This window comes from Triturus cristatus, chromosome 3_2 (genome assembly GCF_964204655.1).
Source record: "Triturus cristatus chromosome 3_2, aTriCri1.1, whole genome shotgun sequence".
Lineage (NCBI taxonomy): Eukaryota > Metazoa > Chordata > Amphibia > Caudata > Salamandridae > Triturus > Triturus cristatus.
Window position 1 is genome coordinate 1,149,899,858 of NC_140584.1, and position 19,489 is coordinate 1,149,919,346.

The following is a 19,489-nucleotide window of genomic DNA, read 5'->3' on the forward strand; positions in this document are numbered from 1 at the left end:
GTACCACAGCGGGACACGCACGCAATTAATCGTGTGTCACGTGTTATTTTGCCTCTGCAGCCTTCGGTGACACACTCACCGTGACAGTGTGTCATCCAACTTCAGTGACACGCACACCACTTAGCGCTTCTTGCACATTTCTATTGCCAATAATTCAATTCTCTGGTGGCATACTTTTCCCCACCGTGTGCCATTGTTTTACGTTGATTGACTCACAGCGTAATTCTGCCTCCTTCAACCTTCAGTAACACACTTACCGTGACAGTGTCATCCACCTTCGCTGACACGCACACCACTTAGCGCGCCTCACGCATTTTGTATTATCAGCAGGTTAACTCACCCCTACTGTGTGCCATTATTTTACAGTGCCATACACACCAATTACTAAAGAACTTCTACTAATTGCTCATATCCTTATTGCTTGTTCCAGCTACTGTTGACATTATTATTGTCTTGTCTGTATATTGTACCGTTTTATTCCCTCACGGCTTACTCTGTATACCTTCCATCTCATTTAGTGGTATCTTTTATTGTGGGATATTGTATTATCTTTTCTATCCATTGTACTGTATATTCCTTTATATTATGGCAAGCACCGGTATTTGTCAACACCCGTCCTTCTTAAACGAAAGTGGTGAGCCAGAAAAGTATTGGAAAGATTGGACAAAATTATTTGAATCATATTTAATTGCCATGGGGGAAATACATTTTCTGCATTACGTAAGCAACATATTTTATTACGGATGTATGACGTTACAACGCATACTTTTACAACGCATGCACTTACAACGCAATTTTTACAACGCAACATCCACTACAACGCATTCCATTACATCGCATGACACTACAACGCATTTTTAAAAACTACCTTTACAACGCATTCCATTACATCGCATACTACCTTTACAACGCATACAATTACAACGCATAATATTACATTGCATTTAAGGTAAGTATTGGATAGTATAGGGGTAAAAATTACTATTCTAACTCCAGGGGGTGCAACAGTAGGGTAAGTGTTGGATAGTATAGGGGTAAAAATTACTATTCTAACTCCAGGGGGTGCAACAGTAGGGTAAGTGTTGGATAGTATAGGGGTAAACATTACTCTTCTAACTCCAGGGGGTGCAACAGTAGGGTAAGTGTTGGATAGTGTAGGGGTAAAAATTACTATTCTAACTCCAGGGGGTGCAACAGTAGGGTAAGTGTTGGATAGTATAGGGGTAAAAATTACTATTCTAACTCCAGGGGGTGCAACAGTAGGGTAAGTGTTGGATAGTATAGGGGTAAAAATTACTATTCTAACTCCAGGGCGTGCAACAGTAGGGTAAGTGTTGGATAGCATAGGGGTAAAAATTACTATTCTAACTCCAGGGGGTGCAACAGTAGGGTAAGTGTTGGATAGTGTAGTGTAATATTATGCGTTGTAATGGTATGCGTTGTAAAGGTAGTATGCGATGTAATGGAATGCGTTGTAAAGGTAGTTTTTAAAAATGCGTTGTAGTGTCATGCGATGTAATGGAATGCGTTGTAGTGGATGCTGCGTTGTAAAAAATGCGTTGTAAGTGTAGTGCGTTGTAAAAGCTGCGTTGTAAAGGTTGGTTCCCTTTTATTACATAACCTGGGAGTGCATTATAGCAAAGTATATGAAACATTGCCAGAACCTAAAGTAGAGGATGATGATGAACTAGATGTGTTTAGCTTTACACTTATGAAGTTAGAAATACACTTTGGGGACCAGGTCAATGTAGTTCTTGAACGCCATAAGTTTTTCAGTCGTGTACAGGGCAAACACAAACCTGTGAACAACTACGCAGCCATTGAATGTCTTGCCTGGTTTCATCTGATTTCTGGTTTTCATGTTCCTGACAATGTTGGGCCACATTACCCCAGCATGGATTTTAAGCGTTATTCTAATGTTTATTTAGGCAATAATGGTGATGTTACAAAACTGGTGCTCATGTGTAAAGCGCTCTGATGCCCGATGTCTCGGGTCTACTTCGCTATATAAAACAAAAAATAGAAACATCAGTTGTTGGCCTATATATGTAGGAGCGTTGGCAGTCTGCCAGACTATGTTTGTGGTCCCAGTAGTGAACTAGCAGCAGGCGGCAGCGCAGAAGCTTAATGTGCCTGCTGCAAAGAACATATATACCTGATGCAGATCACAAAATGCATATGATGTAAATAGGTCAGTGAGGCACTGCTTTTGTCAGAGAGATCCTTTTGTTACTTGCAGTTTCTAAGTTAAAATCCTAACATACAACAGAGAGCTATTAACTGTCATCTAAGAGCTGGATGCAAACTGCAAGGAAAAAATTGGAGCGTTATGTTTTTTCCCCACAGTCTTTGTTTCATTACCCTACTGTTTCAAAAATAAATTGTTATCTTTTCATTTTCAGCACCTGACAACCTGAAACATTACCGCATTTTGGGGCAATTTTCCAGCAAACAACAAGAGAACCCCAACCTCCTTTGCTGCTCTCTCACCCGGCCCCGGCTACAACCCAGCAAACACCAGTGTTAAAGGTAAGGAAACTGAAGCTATATATTTTTTTACATGGGAGTTAGGGCTATGTATGTATGTGGTCACTCTCAAGGCCCTCAAGCAGTGTCTTTCAGTGCCTCCAGCAACCACTATGGCACAGAGAGGCAGGAGGCAGTACGGCTCTATTTTTAGCAGTCATTTGAGATGTATTAGGATAATGCACAAGATATATGTATAATGTATTTATACTGAAATTTGATATTATTGCACTGCACCTTATACGTTGTACTTTGATTATTGACAGGTTTCTTTAATATATATATATATTGGTAAGGCCAGCAACACACCATCATGAATACAGTACAAGAGCTGATTACAAAGTCATTCCAGTCACGGCCACTTGAACAAAAACTACAGATAAAACAATTAGGACCTCATCAGCCTGAAATAAACCTACAGCAAACTACCCAGGACAGAGGAAAAATGTCAAAACGTACATTCTCAAATGCCTGGTACACAAAAGCTGATTGGCTTACAGGAAGCCATATAAGAAATTCTCTGTTCTGCTTCCCCTTCTTGCTGTTTGGCGGTGACTTTTCTTGGACACGGCAAGGAATGGTCGACCTGAAGCACATCGCTGAAAAAATAAAGAAGCATGCGCTCACAGGAAATCATCTGGAAACCCTAACAAGACTGGGAATGTTGGGGGAAGACGCACCAATTGAGCAGCAGATAAATGATGCGTATCGCAAATCCATTCAAAAACACAATGAAGCTGTTGATAAGAACAGACAAAATCTATCCAAGATCATTGATTGCATTCGTTTCTGTGGTGCTTTCGAACTGGCATTGCGAGGCCATGACGAATCAGAGACTTCCTCAAAACCTGGGATCTTCCGAGGCCTAGTGGATTTAATGTCAACCATAGACCAGGATTTGGAAAGACATTTAGCACATGCTACAGTCTTTAAGGGCACCTCTAATACAATACAAAATGAACTCCTTGACTGTATGCTCGAAATTATAAGAAGCCATATTGTGCAAGAGTTGCGAAACACAGACTTTGTGGCTATTCAGGCTGATGACACCACTGATTTATCCACTCAAACACAGTCCGTGTTAGTGTTTCGGTACCTTGACAGTGACAGAACCTACCAAACCCACACATTTCTGAAAACTAGACAGCCAGGGGATTCCAGGGAGGTATGGCTTGCGTGGATCCCCCAACGTTTCCTTACCCAGAATGCCCTGCAAACCTCAAATTTAAAAAATCACCTTTTTCACACATTTTTGTGTGGGAAAGTTGTGGCATCACGGGGCTGACACAAATTTCCTACCAACCAGCATTCCCCCGGGTCTCCTGATAAAAACGGTGCCTCACTCCTGTTCTATATTATATCAAATCCAACACTGCACTCACTCTAGGAATGGGTCGCACACTGCTCAGGTGAGTTGTCAAGTGGAATATATTCAAATAAAATATTGCACATAGCGTTTAGTCCAGGGGTCAGTGAAATGCTCTGGCAGACGCTTTTCGCTGTGGGGCTTTCCTCAGTGGCAATTTTACTATAGAGAGGCATTTCACCTGGGGACTTGTTTAAATGTTTGAATGTCCACTCCCTTTGGAGTACTATCTTGGCCCCCCATCCACCTTAAAGTTATAATGCTCCATCCTATGGCTACACCATACGCTACTCCCGCTGCGGACACGCATTTAGTAATTAGACGTTCGTACACCCAGTGGTGTCCCATAACAATCACGTTGGCCCGCAGTCTGCAAATACTCCGTGGCAGCATATCCTAGGGAGTTTGTTGTTGCTGGTAAGTCCACTTGTAAGGCCCCTTCATGAAGTAAATACTGCTTCCTCTCTCCCCTTGCAGTGGTAATAATGCTGTAGTTTTCATCTGCCGGGGGGGCAACGCACTATATTTCATACTTTTCTTAAAACCTGCCGGGTGGCGCGTTGCTCATGACCAAGACGGGGTGCCGGTTGCCAGTGCCTGCAAACTGTCCAAACAACAAATCCAACATCCCATTCAGTAAGATTTCTGAGAGGTGGTCCGAGGCCACGTCCCTTTTTACACCACTCTGCAAACACGCCTCTTGGCGCACTGCTGGTGGGGCGATGAGATCCTCTTGTCTCCTGAGGACCTCAGGGCACAAGTGGACTTCATCCCCCGATCAGCAGTGCACCAGAAGCCGCGTTTGCAGAGTGGTGTAAAAAGGGTGTGTGGACTTTGAGCACCCTCAGCAAACCAGCTATATGGGGCTTACTGGAGGTAACAGGAGGGCTAGTTGACCCCCAGGGACCCTCAGGAGAAAACCATCCCCAAACCAAGAGTGCACCAGGAGGTACATTTGCAGAGTGGTGGAGAAAAGGATCATGGCATGTGTCCACCTCTCAGCAATCCCACTGTGTGGGGCTAACTGGAGGTAAGAGGTAGGCTAGTTGGCTCCTAAAGAACCCCAGCAGCGATGGGGACTTGAATCCACATCCAAGAGCATGCCAGGGAGCACATTTGCAGAGTGGTGGGTGAAGGGGGTGTGCCTGCTATGAGAACGTAGCAATCCTGCTGTTTGGGATTTACTGAAGGTAATAGGAGGTGTAGGTGGCCCCCAAGGATCCCCTTGGTGGCCAACTATCCCTCTTGTTACCTTCAGTAAGTCCCACACAGTGGGATTGCTAGAACCTCTTTGGCGGACATGCCCCCTTTATTCACCCCTCTGCAAACATGCCTCCTAGGAGACTACAGGATGGAGGATGAAGTCCACTTAACTCCTGAGGGACTTTGTGGGCCAAGAATCCATCCTGTTACCTCCTGTAAGTCCTACGCAGCATAATTCCTGAGCGCTTGTCGGAGGCCCAGCACCCTTTCTTCCTTACCCTGCAAACGCGACTACTAGTTAAAGAGGCATTTGCAATATAATAGGTTTCGCATTTGCGAGAATTAGAGCTATTGGCGTTGTAAATGTAAAAGTTTTTTACTAATGTTTTTTGGTGTAGAGTGGATGTACGTTGTGTGTAGTGGAATTCTGTGGTATGTTGTGCAGTGAAATTATGTGAATAGAAAGTATTTGGTATTTAGTGTATAGGAATTATGTGGAGTGGGATTATGTGTTTTGGAGAGTAATTATGTGGTATTGTAGTCTGTGTTGTGGAGTGGTAACCTCAGGTTTAGTCTTCCTCATTTCCATAGAAGCTAAACTATAAACTCAATGAGACACAAAAAAGAAGGAACGATTGAGGAGCACTTCTGGGCCTAGTCAGAGGTATGAGCAGGGCCACTAGAATTATGCGACTGTTCCGCTGCACACATTTTCACATAGTTAAACATTTTCCGCATTTGCCAAATATTCCACAATCTGTTGCCTTATCTGCAGTTCTAAACAAAAAAAGCCTTGTTTCTAGCTCAAACGGCTCAAATGTTCTCAAAAATGCAGCGTCACGCGTTACAGCGTGGTGGAAGGCTCTTTACAAAGCTGGAATGGTCATGTGTTACTTATTGCTAAATGTGGGAGCTAAATTGGTACTCAAGGTGCACAAACCTCTCTTCTTCCTGTGCCTCTCTTGCCTCTTTCTGCATTTCTCTAGCATCTTTTTGCACCTTTCTTCCTCTTTCTGCACCTCACTGTCTTCTTTCTGCACTTCACTTGCCTCTTTCTGCACTTCTCTTGCCCCTTTCATTCCCTTCATTGGCTACCGGTGCAAGAAAGAATTAGTTTTAAGGCTCTTTGTGTTGTCCATAAATCCCTGCAAGGGAATGGGCCACCGATAAACTCAGCCATGATTCGCCCCTATAAGGCCAACAGGAAACTGCGCCCGGATGAGCTTCACCTGGTTGAAGTTCCCAGGATCAAGAAGGCCAGAAGTGGTGGCCCGCTTTTCTCGCATAATGCTGCCAAACTCTGGAACTCTTTGCCACTGTATCTTCGCAAGGAATCCAGTCATCCTGCCTTCTGAAAACAGCTGAAGACATTACTGTTTCCCTAAGTTTCTGCTTCCTCTCTCTAGTCTTGCCCAGCGCTGGGATGCTCCCGGGCAGCCATGCGCTATAAAAATGTTTCTTTCATTTTATTTCATTGATTTCCTTTCTGTACCTCACCTACCTCTTTCAGCACCTCTGTTGCTTTTTTCTGCAGATCTCTTGCCTCTTTCTGCACCTCTCTTACCTCTTTCTGCACCTTGTGTGCCTCTTTCTGCACTTCCCTTGTCTCTTTCTGTATTCTGTACCTCTCTTGCCTCTTTTTGCTTCTCACATTCCTCTTTCTACACCTCACTCTCTTGCTTCAGCACCTCTCTTGCCTCTTTCTGCACTTCTCTTGCCTCTTTCTGCACCTCTCAAGCCTCTTTCTGTATCTCTCTTGCCTCTTTCTGCACCTCAAGTGCCTCCTTCTGCACTTCTCTTGCCTCTTTCAACATTTATCTTGTCTTTTTCTATACCTCTCTTGCCTGTTTCTACACCTCACTTGCCAATTTCTGCTTTTCTCTTGCCTCTTTCTGAACCTCACTCTCTTCTTTCTGCATATCTCTTGCCTCTTTCTGCACCTCAATTGCCTCTTTCTGCACCTCACTTTCTTTCTTCTGCACCTCAAGTGCCTCTTTCTGCACTTCTCTTGCCTCTTTCTGTACTTCGTGAGCCTCTTTCTGTACCTCTCTTGCCTCTTTCTGTACCCCAAGAGCCTCTTTCTCACTTCTCTTGCCTCTTTCTACACTTCTCTTGCCTCTTTCTATACCTCTCTTGCCTCTTTCTTCACCTCACTTGCCACGTTCTGCTCTTCTCCTGCCTCTTTCTGAACCTCACTCAATTCTTTCTGCACCTCTCTTGCCTCTTTCTGCATCTCTCTTGCCCCTTTCTGCATCTCTTGTGCCTCTTTCTGCAACTCTGTTGCTTCTTTCTGCACTTCTCTTGCCTTTTTCTGCACCCTTCTTCTCTTTTTCAGCACCTCTGTTGCTTCTTTCTGGACTTCTCTTCCTTCTTTCTGCTCCTCTCTTGCATCTTTCTGCACCCTTATTGCCTCTTTGTACACCACTCCTACCTCATTCTGCACCCCTCCTGCCTCTTTCTGCACATTATGTTGGTCCTGTCTGCACTGCTCTTGCTTCTATCTGTACCGTTTTTGGAAATGTATGTTACCCTCTTGCCTCTTTCTGCACCCCTGTTCCCTCTTTCTGCACCTTTCCTGTCTGTTTCTGCACCTCTATTGCCTCTTTCTGCACTTATGTTGCTTCTTTCTGCACTTCTCTTGCTCCTTTATGCACCTCTGACTTAGGAGGTAGTTTTAATCCCCCTGCCCTATTATGTACTACGACCTTACTGAGGAGGTAATGCCAATCACAGGGGTACCCCAACCCATAGTGTACCCTAGTGTATGTAGGTGGTTTCACTGTATTCTAAGTGTCTTTCAGCATAGCACTGGCTCCGGCCCTGGTAAGTCAGAGTCAGTTGCCACCAGTACCAGTCAGCAAAACGTTGGGGGCACAGGTAAGTTTCTGCACCTCTGTTGGTTCTTTCTGCATATCTCTTGCTTATTTCTGCACCTTTCTTCATCTTTCTGGACTTCTGTTGCCTCTTTCTTCATTTCACTTGCTTCCTTCTGTGCCATTCTTCATCTTTCTGCACATGTCCTACCTCATTAGGCATAGTTAGAAATTAGCATTTAAAAATCTTTTAAATTCACTGAAAAAACCGTAGGCTTCAGGGACGTTATAGTTAGAAATTAGCATTTAAAACACCTTTGTAATTCCCAGAAAAAAACATAGGTTTCAGGGACGTTATAGTTAGAAATTAGCATTTAAAAAACCTTTGAAATTCCCTGAAAAAAACATAGGTTTCAGGGACGTTATAGTTAGAAATTATGTTATGTTGTTATGTTAAGATTTGGTAGAGCGCATAACAGCTGCGCCAGCAAAGGGGCGTCCCGGCGCTAAAGAACCACTGAATCTTCACAAAAAGCAGGAAAAAACCCGGAATCAGAAACCTAAAGGGGAGGAAATAGATGGGTTTTGACAGCTCTCCGGAAAGCAGACAGATTTTCCATTGAGCGAATGTTCACCGGCAGATTGTTCCAAAGTTTGGCTCCTAGTACTCTAAAGGAGCGCCCACCTGTGCGAGCTAACTTTGTGAGGGGAACTGTCAATAAATGTTGGCCAAAAGAGCGCAGCTTGCGCTGTGGCACGTAAGGTATAAGGAGAGGGCGGAGAAGTTTTGGGCGTCCAGTTTTGAGAATTTTAAAGATCATAACAAGAGCTTTAAACTGGATACGGGACTCAATCGGCAGCCAATGCAACTTTCGTATAGTGGCTCTAGCCGAGCACCTATGGGGAAGTCCAACCAAGGTTCTTGCCGCAATGTTCTGTACACGCTGTAGACGCGCTATCTCAGCTTTATTAGCGCCCAGGAGTAAGACGTTAGCGTAGTCTAGGCGGGACAGAATTGCGGCTTGTAAAATAGTTTGGCGAACCTTGGAATCAAAGAAGCCAAGTATGGGATTAAGGCTCCGCATCAGGCCCACACAAGTGGCCGCTACTCTTTTTTTGGAAATTGAGTGATGAGTCCATCCAAACGCCTAGGTTTTTGACCAGGGAACTGGGGGAAGGAATAGTGCCAAGTGACAGAGGCCACCAATGTTGATTCCAGTAGTTGGTATTCTTTCCAAGAAGCAGCACCTCCGTCTTGCCTGCGTTGAGCTGCAGGCAATTATCCGTCATCCATTGGGCTACGGCAGCCAGCCCATCCCTGAACCTTGCTGCAGAAATAGAGGGACCCTCAGTAAGAGTGATAACTAGCTGCGTGTCGTCAGCATATGACACCAGCGAGAGGTCCCATTCTCTAGCTACAGCCGCGAGCGGCTGTACATATAGGTTAAAAAGGGATGGGCTGAGTGCGGAGCCCTGAGGTACTCCCTGTCCGATGGGGTGGGACTGGGAGAGGAATGGAGGGGCTGACACCCGAAAAGACCTGTCCTCTAAGAAGGAGCGGAACCAGTCTAGTGCACTGCCCGAGATACCTGCCATGTTCAGACGATACAGTAGAATGCTATGTGATACCGTGTCAAAGGCTGCGCTGAGATCTAATAAGACCAGAGCAGCACTCTGGCCGGCATCAAGTATCGTCCGAAGATGTTCTGACGTGGCTAGAAGGGCGGACTCCGTGCTATGGCATGGCCTAAACCCATTTTGGGATGGATCTAAGATGTTATGTAGATCCATGTGTTTGGTCAGGATGATATTAACGTGAGCTTCTGCAAGTTTGGAAATCCATGGAAGCAACGAAATGGGTCTATAGTTCTCCGGTTTGGAGGGATCGAGGGTCGGTTTTTTAATGATGGGAGAGACCCATGCTTGCTTCCAGACAGTCGGGACAGTGGCCGAGGAAAAGGACAAATTTAATATAGATGCTAGAGAGGGTAGAAAGAAATCCAGGGATTCTAAGAAGTGGGCCGGTCTCATGGGGTCTGCTGGGGAACCAGATTTGACCTTCCTGCAAAGTACAGCTAGGTCTTCATGAGAGATTTCAGGTATAAGCTCCATCCTGGAGCATTTATTAATGGGAGAAGGGGAGCTACGCGCTGTCACAGAATAGCGTGGAAAGGATTTGTAAATGTTTTGTACTTTGTTCACAAAGAAAGAAGCGAGATCCTCACATTGCTGTGCTGACATAGCATTGGAGGAAGGAGATCTATTTTTCTGCAGTTCATCTACTAGTTTAAATATAACTTTGGAGGGGTTGGTGCTAGAAGTAATTTCTTCCGCATAGAAAGTAGCCCTAGCGGAACAAATAGCTTTATGATAAAGCTTTTGTTTGAGTCGGTAGGTAGATTTATCTTTGGTACTGTATTCTCGTCTCCATATTCTTTCGGCTGTCTTGCAGTCCTTACGCATGGCTTTCAAGGAATTGGTATACCAAGGGTTAGAAGGAGAGCTTCGTCCTTTAATCCATTTAAGAGGTACAAGGGTATCCAGGCCCTGGTTAATCCAATCATAGAAAGCAGCATATATGGTGTTTATGTCTGCATGTGCTTCTTGATGGAATTCTCCTAAGTTGGTACGGAGGTCGTTATCAGAAAGTTTATGCCATGCTCTTTTGAGATGACGGATAGATTCAGCTTTATTAAACACTTCCTTAATCGGTATCGTAAATTTGACTAAGTAGTGATCCGTCCAATCCATAGGTTTGGGCGTCTCTACTATAGTCACCGGGAGGTTGGTAAAAACAGGGTCTAGGATGTGACCAGCCGAGTGGGTGGCGTCCTGAATCAGGGGGCAAAGTTGGAGAGCAAATAGGTCGGCTAGAAGGTTTTTAATAGTGGGGTCTTGATTCCTATCGAAATGGAGATTCAAGTCTCCCAGTATCGTAAAGTTAGCCGAGCTCACCACCAGGGAGTTCGCCGTTTCAAGGAGAGCTTCAGTAAATTTAGATGAAGAACCCGGGGGCCGATAAATATAGAGGCCAGATAAAGAAAAGTGGGGGCCGGCTATGATCTTAAAGCGAGCGCTTTCACTGTTCGAGATAAATTCTTTAGTGAAGGAGCACAGAAATTGCGTTCTGTAAATGACAGCAATACCACCTCCTCCGGTGTCTCTATTTATCGACTTCATGTGATAGCTCTCTGGCAGCGCAAAATTGATGATACTGGTCATATCGTCATGGAGCCAGGTTTCACAGATAAAAAGGATATCAGGGTTTTCTTCAAGTAAAAGGGTGTTAATTTCTTGGTGGTGCTTACATAGTGATCTCACATTAAGTTGTAAAATGGTGAAAGAGGTGAGTTTATACGCAGCTGAAAGGCGTTTTGAAGAGCAGGGGTTAGGTGTGGAGAAGTGGCACGACTTACAATGTAGGTAAGTCTGTCCAACATTTCCAGATATCTTCTCGCATTTTCTTCCCGGATTTAGGGCAAGAAGGCAATTTCTGTCGTAGCGATGTGCTTCCCTGGTGATTTGATCAGGGGGACAGGCAAGAGGCGATGTCTTGGAGATGACGGGCGCAGACGGGCTTGCCTTAGGCGCGCCTTCGGCGCACAAGCGGCACGCCCGCTGCGCTCGTCCGCTGCGCGTACGGTGAAAGCACATGTTTATCAAGGGGTAGGAAAGTCAGTGGGCGTGGCCTCAGAGTGGGCGTGGCCTCGCGGCTCGCCAGCGATGGCGGCGGGAAATGTTGTTGATTTGGATCCGCTACCAGCCTTCACTTCGGCTGTGCGGTAAGCTCAAAGGGCCAGTCCTGTGGTCCCAAGGAACAAGTGAGTATTTTTAAAACAGAAAATAGCAGTGACATAAATTTAAAATAACAACAAAGAACTCCCGGCTTCCGCCTCAGGAGGATACGTGTTTCTGGGCAGCGGCGCTAGTAGTCAGCGCTTTTATGCAGGGTGGCAGTGGGCGTGCCCTCAGAGTGGGCGTGGCCTCGCGGCTCGCCAGCGATGGCGGCGGGAAATGTTGTTGATTTGGATCCGCTACCAGCCTTCACTTCGGCTGTGCAGTAAGCTCAAAGGGCCAGTCCTGTGGTCCCAAGGAACAAGTGAGTATTTTTAAAACAGAAAATAGCAGTGACATAAATTTAAAATAACAACAAAGAACTCCCGGCTTCCGCCTCAGGAGGATACGTGTTTCTGATTAGCATTTAAAAAACCTTTGAAATTACCTGAAAAAACCATAGGTTTTAGGGAATTATTGTTAGAAATTAGCATTTAAAAAAATCCTTTGAAATTCACTGAAAAAAACATTGGTTTCAGGGACGTTATAGTTAGAAATTAGCATTTAAAAAACCCTAGTAATTCACTAAAAAAACACAGATTTCAGGGACGTTATAGTTAGTTGGAAATTTCTCTCATACAAAATCAGAGAAATTCAGCCGTTATAGTTAAATGAGGTAACTATTAATTGTGCCCCCGCAATGCACTACTGATGACGTCACATATTACTCTAGTCTTATTCCATAGGTCTTCTCGCAACAGAACTAGTTACTGGTGATGTATGCAAAAGGTATTGACATGTGATGCACCTTTTAGAGTCACTGCAATAAACCCCTGCATTTGTTACAACTGGCTTGAGTTCAGCTCTCACAATATGAGATCATAAATTGGGAGCTCTCCTGTAAGCAATGACTGGCAGTTTTGGAAAAACCTTTTGCAATTTTTCACAAGTGGACAGTAAGGGAAATGTTTTTGTATTATATTTCTGTAGTTGGGAGCTGTTGGATGATAATCAACCACAAATGAAGTTCTGTCACTTTTATTTCCACTGTTGGTATTCCAAATAAGTGCTTCCCTGGGTAACTGCAAAGACTTATTCATGTGTTGCTGTATGATATGCAGAGGATAGCCATGCCTTTTAAATAATGTAGCAAGCTCCTGTAGATGGTTCTTACAGGTGTCCTTGTTGCTGCAGATACGTCCTATTCTGAGTGGTTGGCTGTAGATGATGCTCAGTTTAGTGTGGTGTGGGTGACATGAAGTCCAGTTTAGATACAGATGAGCATCTGTTGGCTTGTGGTACAGATCAGTTGTAATTTTTTGTTCATGAATGGTGAGTAGTACATCCAGAAAAGGTAAATTATGCTTCTGTTTAGTATTGCTTCTGGTAAATTTGATGGTAGGATGAATTTTGTTGATATAAGTTGAATTTGAATTTGAATTTAAAAATATTTATTGCGCGCTCGGACACTAAGCGGTTTCATGGCGCTGTAGAGGAAGTGACACCTGAGTGAGTGGGAGTTGTGGCTTGGATATCAAAAAACCTGTGCAAACAAATTGGTTTTCAAGGTGCTCCGGAACTCCTGATACGACGGTGTTGATCTCATTTGGAGAGGAAGAGAATTCCAAAATTGTGGAGCAAGAACAGAGAACATTGAGCCTCCCATTCTGCGCTTCTTGAATCTGGGCGCCACCAAGAGGGACAGAGAGGAGGATCGGAGTTGTCTGCTGGAGATGTAGGGGACAATTGTTGACGTAATAAAAGCTGGGGCTGTTCCTGCAAGAGCCTGGAACGTGATACATCCCATCTTAAAGAGGGCCCTTTCTCTGATTGGGAGCCAATGGAGGGATCTGTGAAGGGGAGTAGTATGGTGTGATTTGGGTAAACCAAATGCCAGGCGGGCGGCTTGGTTTTGCACCAGTTGGAGCCTCCGGATGGCGTATAAGGGGGCGCCGTTGTATAGGGCATTCCCATAGTCCAACCGGGAAAGGACCATGGCAATCAAGATCAATTTGAGAGCTGAAAAGGAAAAGAACCGTGAGATTTTGCAAATGATGCGCAAGGTAAAAAAACAGGAAGAAACCACTGTGCTAATCTGGGAATGTAGAGTCAGTTGTTGGTTGAGAGTAATTCCCAATGTCTTGACGGTGGGAGAGGGAGAAGGAGGGGGACCAAAGGTGGGGGGCTAAAAGTAGGGAGACCAAGGGTTGAGTTTACCGCCAGTGAGAAGAAGCTCGGTCTTATCAGGGTTGAGCTTGAGGTGGTTAAAGCACATCCAATCCCTGATAAAGACCATCACCGACTGGAAATTGGAAATAGAATCAGGGGAGTTAGAGAGGTTAAAAATGAGTTGGAGGTCATCAGCCTAATTAAACACAGTGACCTCCATCCTCTGCAAAGCACGAATGAGCGGGCAGATGTATAGATTAAAAAGAAGGGGGGAGAGGGAAGAGCCCTGAGGGACGCCACACAGCACTTTGCGGGCCTCGGAGGAAAAGTTTGCCAAGTGGACTGCTTGTGAACGGTCGCTCAAGAACGAGCTGATCCAAGCCAGGGCAGAACCTCCAATGCCTGCCGCCTCGACACGGGAGAGGAGGATTGCATGATCAACCGTGTCAAAGGCGGCCGACAAATCGAGGAGAACTAATGCTTGGGAAAGATTGGCGTCTTGCCCCGCTCTGAGTGTATCAATAACAGAGAGCACCACTTTTTCGGTGGAATGGAGGGGGCTGAATCCCGCTTGGCAAGGTGATAAATAGCCGCTGTCCTCTATAAAAGAGCTGAGGACTTTGGTTACGTGGCGTTCGAGGACCTTGGCCAGGTAGGGAAGGAGGGAAATCGGTCGATAGTTTACTAGCGCTGTGGGATCTGCGCCTGGTTTTTTCAAAATCGGAACGATGGTGACTGATTTATGACATGAAGGGACAGTGCCTGATTTGAGGGTCTCATTAAGAAAGATAAGGGGGGGGAGATGGGCAAGTGAGGAAAATATCGCGCAAAATATAGGCCGGGCAGATGTCGGCGGGGGATCCCGACTTGACGCATGGGAGCAAGGAAAGGAAGGATGCTTTAGACAATGGGGCTATGAAGTCAAGGTGAAGAGCATTGGGTTGGGGCTCGGTGTTTAGGAAAGCTTGGGAGTGTGGAGGTATATTGGCCTTAATATCTGCAATTTTATTAATGAAGAAGTTGTTCAATGAGTCGCACAAGTGTTGGGAGGGTATCGGTTTGGGTGAAGTCCTATCCGAAGAGGCTAATTCAAAAACTGTGGCAAATATTTCTCTAGGTTGGTTCTCAGCTCGGAGGATCTTGTTAGAGAAGTAGCAAGTTTTGGCATCAAGGATGGCTTTCTTGTACTCTGCCTGAGTGGAAGAGTACAGTGATTTGGAGGCTGTGCAGTAAGTGCGTCTCCACGCACGTTCTGCACGGCGAGCGGCCAGTTTTTACTCCTTGAGTTCTGGGGTGAACCATTTGTTAACGTCATGGGCACGTCTTACCCTAATGCGTCTAAGGGAGCCACCGGATCGCAGGCGTTGGATAGCCAATTATTTAGTATTGCAGCCTGAAGGGGCGGGGCCTGTTCCTCTATAGCTGGGCTGGAAGATAGTAAAGAGGAACACAGCAATGGAATGTCAACTTTGCCCCAGTTACGGGCCCAGGTGTTTTTGGGCAGGGGAGATTTTGTGGTCGAACTTGAATCCAAGGAGAAGGAGATCAGGTGGTGGTCTGACCACAAGCAAGGGGTAACAGTAGGCTCAAGGATAGGGATGTTGAGGGACCAAATTTGGTCTAATATATGGCCCTGAGCGTGAGTGGGGGTGTGAATATGGGGTATAAAATTCAGATTTTGAAGTGATTCCGTAAAATCTTTGGAGGGGACATCTTCTGCTGGGTCCGATGGCCAAAAATTAAAATCCACCAGTACCAGGACTGCCGAGTTGTTCACGGCTAATGTGGCTAGCAGGTCCTGGAAGGCTGGAAGAAAAAGCGGCATATTTTTGGGGGGCCGGTACATCAGGACACATGTGATAGGGATCTGGGAGGAATTTGAGCGTGCAACTAAGTAGTCCACTTCAGGGATAGGAGTATGAGGTAGTAGTTGGAAATGTAGATCTGAGTGAATAATCAGAGCCACTCCCCTCCCTGTTTTACCAGGGGGTCGATCTGCCCGAAGGGCATAGTAGGAGGGTGGCAAAGCCGCAAGCAGGTTGGGCAGGGAATCCTGATGAAACCAGGTTTCCGTGAGAAACAGTAAATTAGGCTTCTGGGTGTCTAGGAGAGTAAACAAATCAAGATGATGTTTTACTGCCGACCGAGTGTTGAGTAGGAGGGCAGAAATGATCGGTGAGTCACTAACTTGAGCCGGGGTAAAGGTGGTGTAAATGGGAAGTCTAGTTATAGAAGGCAGGTTAGGTGCTAAAAAGGGTAGGGGATGGGCGCTAAGAATCCCAGCCTCTTTGATATGATCCTTTGCTGCTTGATTCAAGTCCCAAGGGCCTTGATAGGCGCACAGTGTTTCAGAGGGGTAAGAAGAAAAATGGGCATGGAACTGAGCCCCTGGCCCCTTCCGGTCGCGGACGGGCGCAGACGGGCTTGCCTTAAGCACGCCTTCGGCGCGCTGCCGGCGCGCCCGCTGCGCTCGTCCGCTGCGCGTCCGAAAAATGCACATAGTTAAAGGCAATGCGGGAGGCGTGGCCTCACGTCAGTGGGTGTGGACTGAGGGGTGATGGCGGCCAAAGGATTTCCCAACCCACGGCAGCACTTACGTCCGCTGCGCGAGGATAATCAAGGTGCGCTTGGTGGGGAAATGCCAGGCAGAAGAAAACAATCAGGTGAGATGAGTACGGTCAAAACAAACAATTTTTAAAATATAAGCATTCACTCCCGGCTTCCGCCTCAGGAGTGTCAGTTCCCTCAAGTTGTAAAGTGTTCCAATGTTCTACATTCTGCATTCCATATTATAAATATGTCATCAATGTATCATAGTCATACCAGTGGTTTGATGCTAGAAGTAGCAAGTATACAGTTCTCTAGTTTGTCCGTGAAGATATTTGCATAGGATGGAGCCATCCGAGTGCCCATGGAAGTCCCTTGTATCTGCAAATAGTGTTTAACATTGAAGGTAAAATTGCTGGATTTAAGGATAACTCTTGCAAAGTTGGTAAGCACATTTGTTGATGGCTTTTTCACACTTCTTTTTTTAAGAGCTTCAGATAATGCCATAAGCCCATGCCCATGTGGTATATTGGTGTATAATGACGAAACATCAAATGTAGCCAGAAGAGTATCATCATCAAATGTGAAGGTTTGGTGTAATTTTTCAATAAACTGAAGGAAGTGACTGGTATCTTTAAAAAATGATGCAAATTCCTGTACAATGGGCTAGAGGTGCAGGTCGACAAATAAAGATAGTCTCCCAGTTGCTGTTTTTGGAGATTTTCTTGTCAGTGTAAGCCCTGTGAGTAACCAGTATACAAAGGTTTATAAGACAAAAAAGAATGCATAGTATCAGCCAGCTACAACCCTTCCAGACATCAGACCCAGTTATTGACTTAACTGGAGGGCTCTTATCACTAGATGAATTGAACCTCTCGAGCAAAGGCCCCTATTTCTGTGCTGTACCTCAGGACCATAATATGGCCAACCCGATGAGAGACCTAAAAACCTTTAAGTGAAGATGCGGAATTGCAAAATGCTTTTACAATAATTCTAATGTTGGTCTGCAAAGCTACCTTCCAGATCCATTCAAGAAGTTCTGCCATCCCAAATCATGGACTCCTCAATGTGGTACAAATCCTGTTCTTGATACATACATTTTATCCAACAACAAACTCATCAAGGAATCAACACCTAAAAGATTTTTGATAACATTACCCAGGAAGAAAGAAAAGCTCTCCACCTCTGTCAACTGAGAAGGGAGGGGGGGGGAGGGGGGATGCCACAGGGACCCCATTAACAAAACAGAAATCTCACATATTTTCAGTAAAACTTCAAATAATTATTTTTACATGCTAAAATACATATAGTCATCAAACAAAAGCGAAAAGGAAAACATAACAAACAGTCTTTGGTTGGTATTGTATTTTTGGAATAACTTTGCTTGGGGTGGTCCTAGGCGGATGGAACCACCACCGAATCGTTCAGCATGATATGCTCTTTGTGTTCAAGGCATCTGCTTGCCTTCCCCCTAGGTTAGGGGTGACCCCAAAATCACCTCTCTTATTGCGTGGTATTTTTCAGAGTTCACTTTTGGGAATTGGTTATATGCTTGTTAGCATGTAAAGGTAAAGTTGTTATATATATATATATATATTGTGGGTGCAGCAGCTAACTCTGCTACGTGGCGGAATCGGAATCATTGCATCAATTCTGTGTTTTCAATGTAATGCGTAGTTAACAAATCTCCGCAGCCTCCGCTAGTGGAGTGGAGTTGATTGCCCAAGGTTAGTAATTACATGTAATTTCACATACTTTTGACCTAATTTTGAGTATTAACGGAAAAGCTAATTATGCACCTTTTGCTCAACCCTACTAATTTCATGTGAAGCCCAACTCCCTAGGTATCCCCAATTATAATCCGATCACAAACTGTGTGTAACATCTATACAGTTAATTGTAAGGGCCACCCTGGGTTTGATGTGGAATTTCGGCGGACAGGTAACTCCATCAAAAATGTAACATAAGTCTCGTCTGCTTTATTACAGGTGTCATAGGATATAAAACATTTGAACTGAGGGGTACAGGAGATCCGTTACATTCATGACAAAGTCACCTGCCTGTCCTGAGGCAGAGTGGACAATGCTGTTGAGGCCGATGACTGGGATCGTGTTGCTTCATCATGTAAAACACAATCTTATTTTTAAGACAGTGATAGTTTACACTAATTTTAGTTTTATACCTATTTTAATTTTATACACATTTTTAGAACTTTATTCATGTTCATAATATCAAACTAATCTTCAGTTTCTTTCACACTGCTGATCAAATTGATGTTCCATACACTCTTTTTCCTTCATATTATACAACAAAATGTTAAGTAAGATTGATAAAGAGTGAATGTGGTTACTCGTGTTTTCACAGTTTAGGGCTGGGCTAGTGTGTATGAGCTATCAAACCTGTGATTGTGTGGCTCTCCTGTGCCCTGGTTCCATCGTACTATGCCGTAGAAATACTGTGTGAAAGAGAGTCTTTCAAAAACATGTAAGCTTTTATTTGTAATATTGAACAATCCTATGAAGTTGGTGAGGACATACAGCACAATATGATTTCAACATTGAAGGTATAATCCATAAAAGTCACAGCTGAGGTAGGCAGCTGAACCACTCCGGCCAGCAGTCACAGGCCATTTTGAAGCAATTCTAATGTGTCCTACTCCATTTCCACTTCTACTTAGATGAGGCCATGGATATGTGCGTGTTGCTCCAACAGAAACACAAGGAGTCCTTTCAAGGAACAATCTACTCAATGTTGTGATGATAATATGTGTAAAGTTAAAGGGTGACTTATTAAACAAAATGGCTAAACTACATTTTGACTTCATTTTTACATTCCTCATCATTAAAAGCATACTTATTTGTATAGGAATAAAAATAAATAATGCAGTGATATGCAATTTCCAGAACTGGAACATTGTAGTCCGGTTGTCAAAGATTCATCTGCTCAAACTTGTACTAGCTCAAATTATTTATTTTACATTTTATCAGACCAAGAGAAAAGTATGTGTAATGTGAATCTGATAAGAATGGATGGAGTTAACACTATTATAAGTAGCTTGATAGTTGTATATACACATGCAGTGTGTGATTGT

The 19,489-nt window shown here is 44.5% G+C and overlaps 1 long non-coding RNA gene across 1 annotated transcript in view; it reads left to right on the forward strand.

The window, feature by feature from the left end:
• Nucleotides 1-18,925, forward strand: part of LOC146859290 (uncharacterized) — a 40,899-nt gene extending 21,974 nt beyond the window's left edge. The window contains exons 2-3 of the long non-coding RNA XR_014979754.1: nt 2,403-2,529; nt 18,387-18,925. This is a non-coding gene — a long non-coding RNA (uncharacterized LOC146859290). The remainder of the gene's footprint in view (nt 1-2,402; nt 2,530-18,386) is intronic.
• The last annotated feature ends 564 nt before the right edge of the window (nt 18,926-19,489 follow it).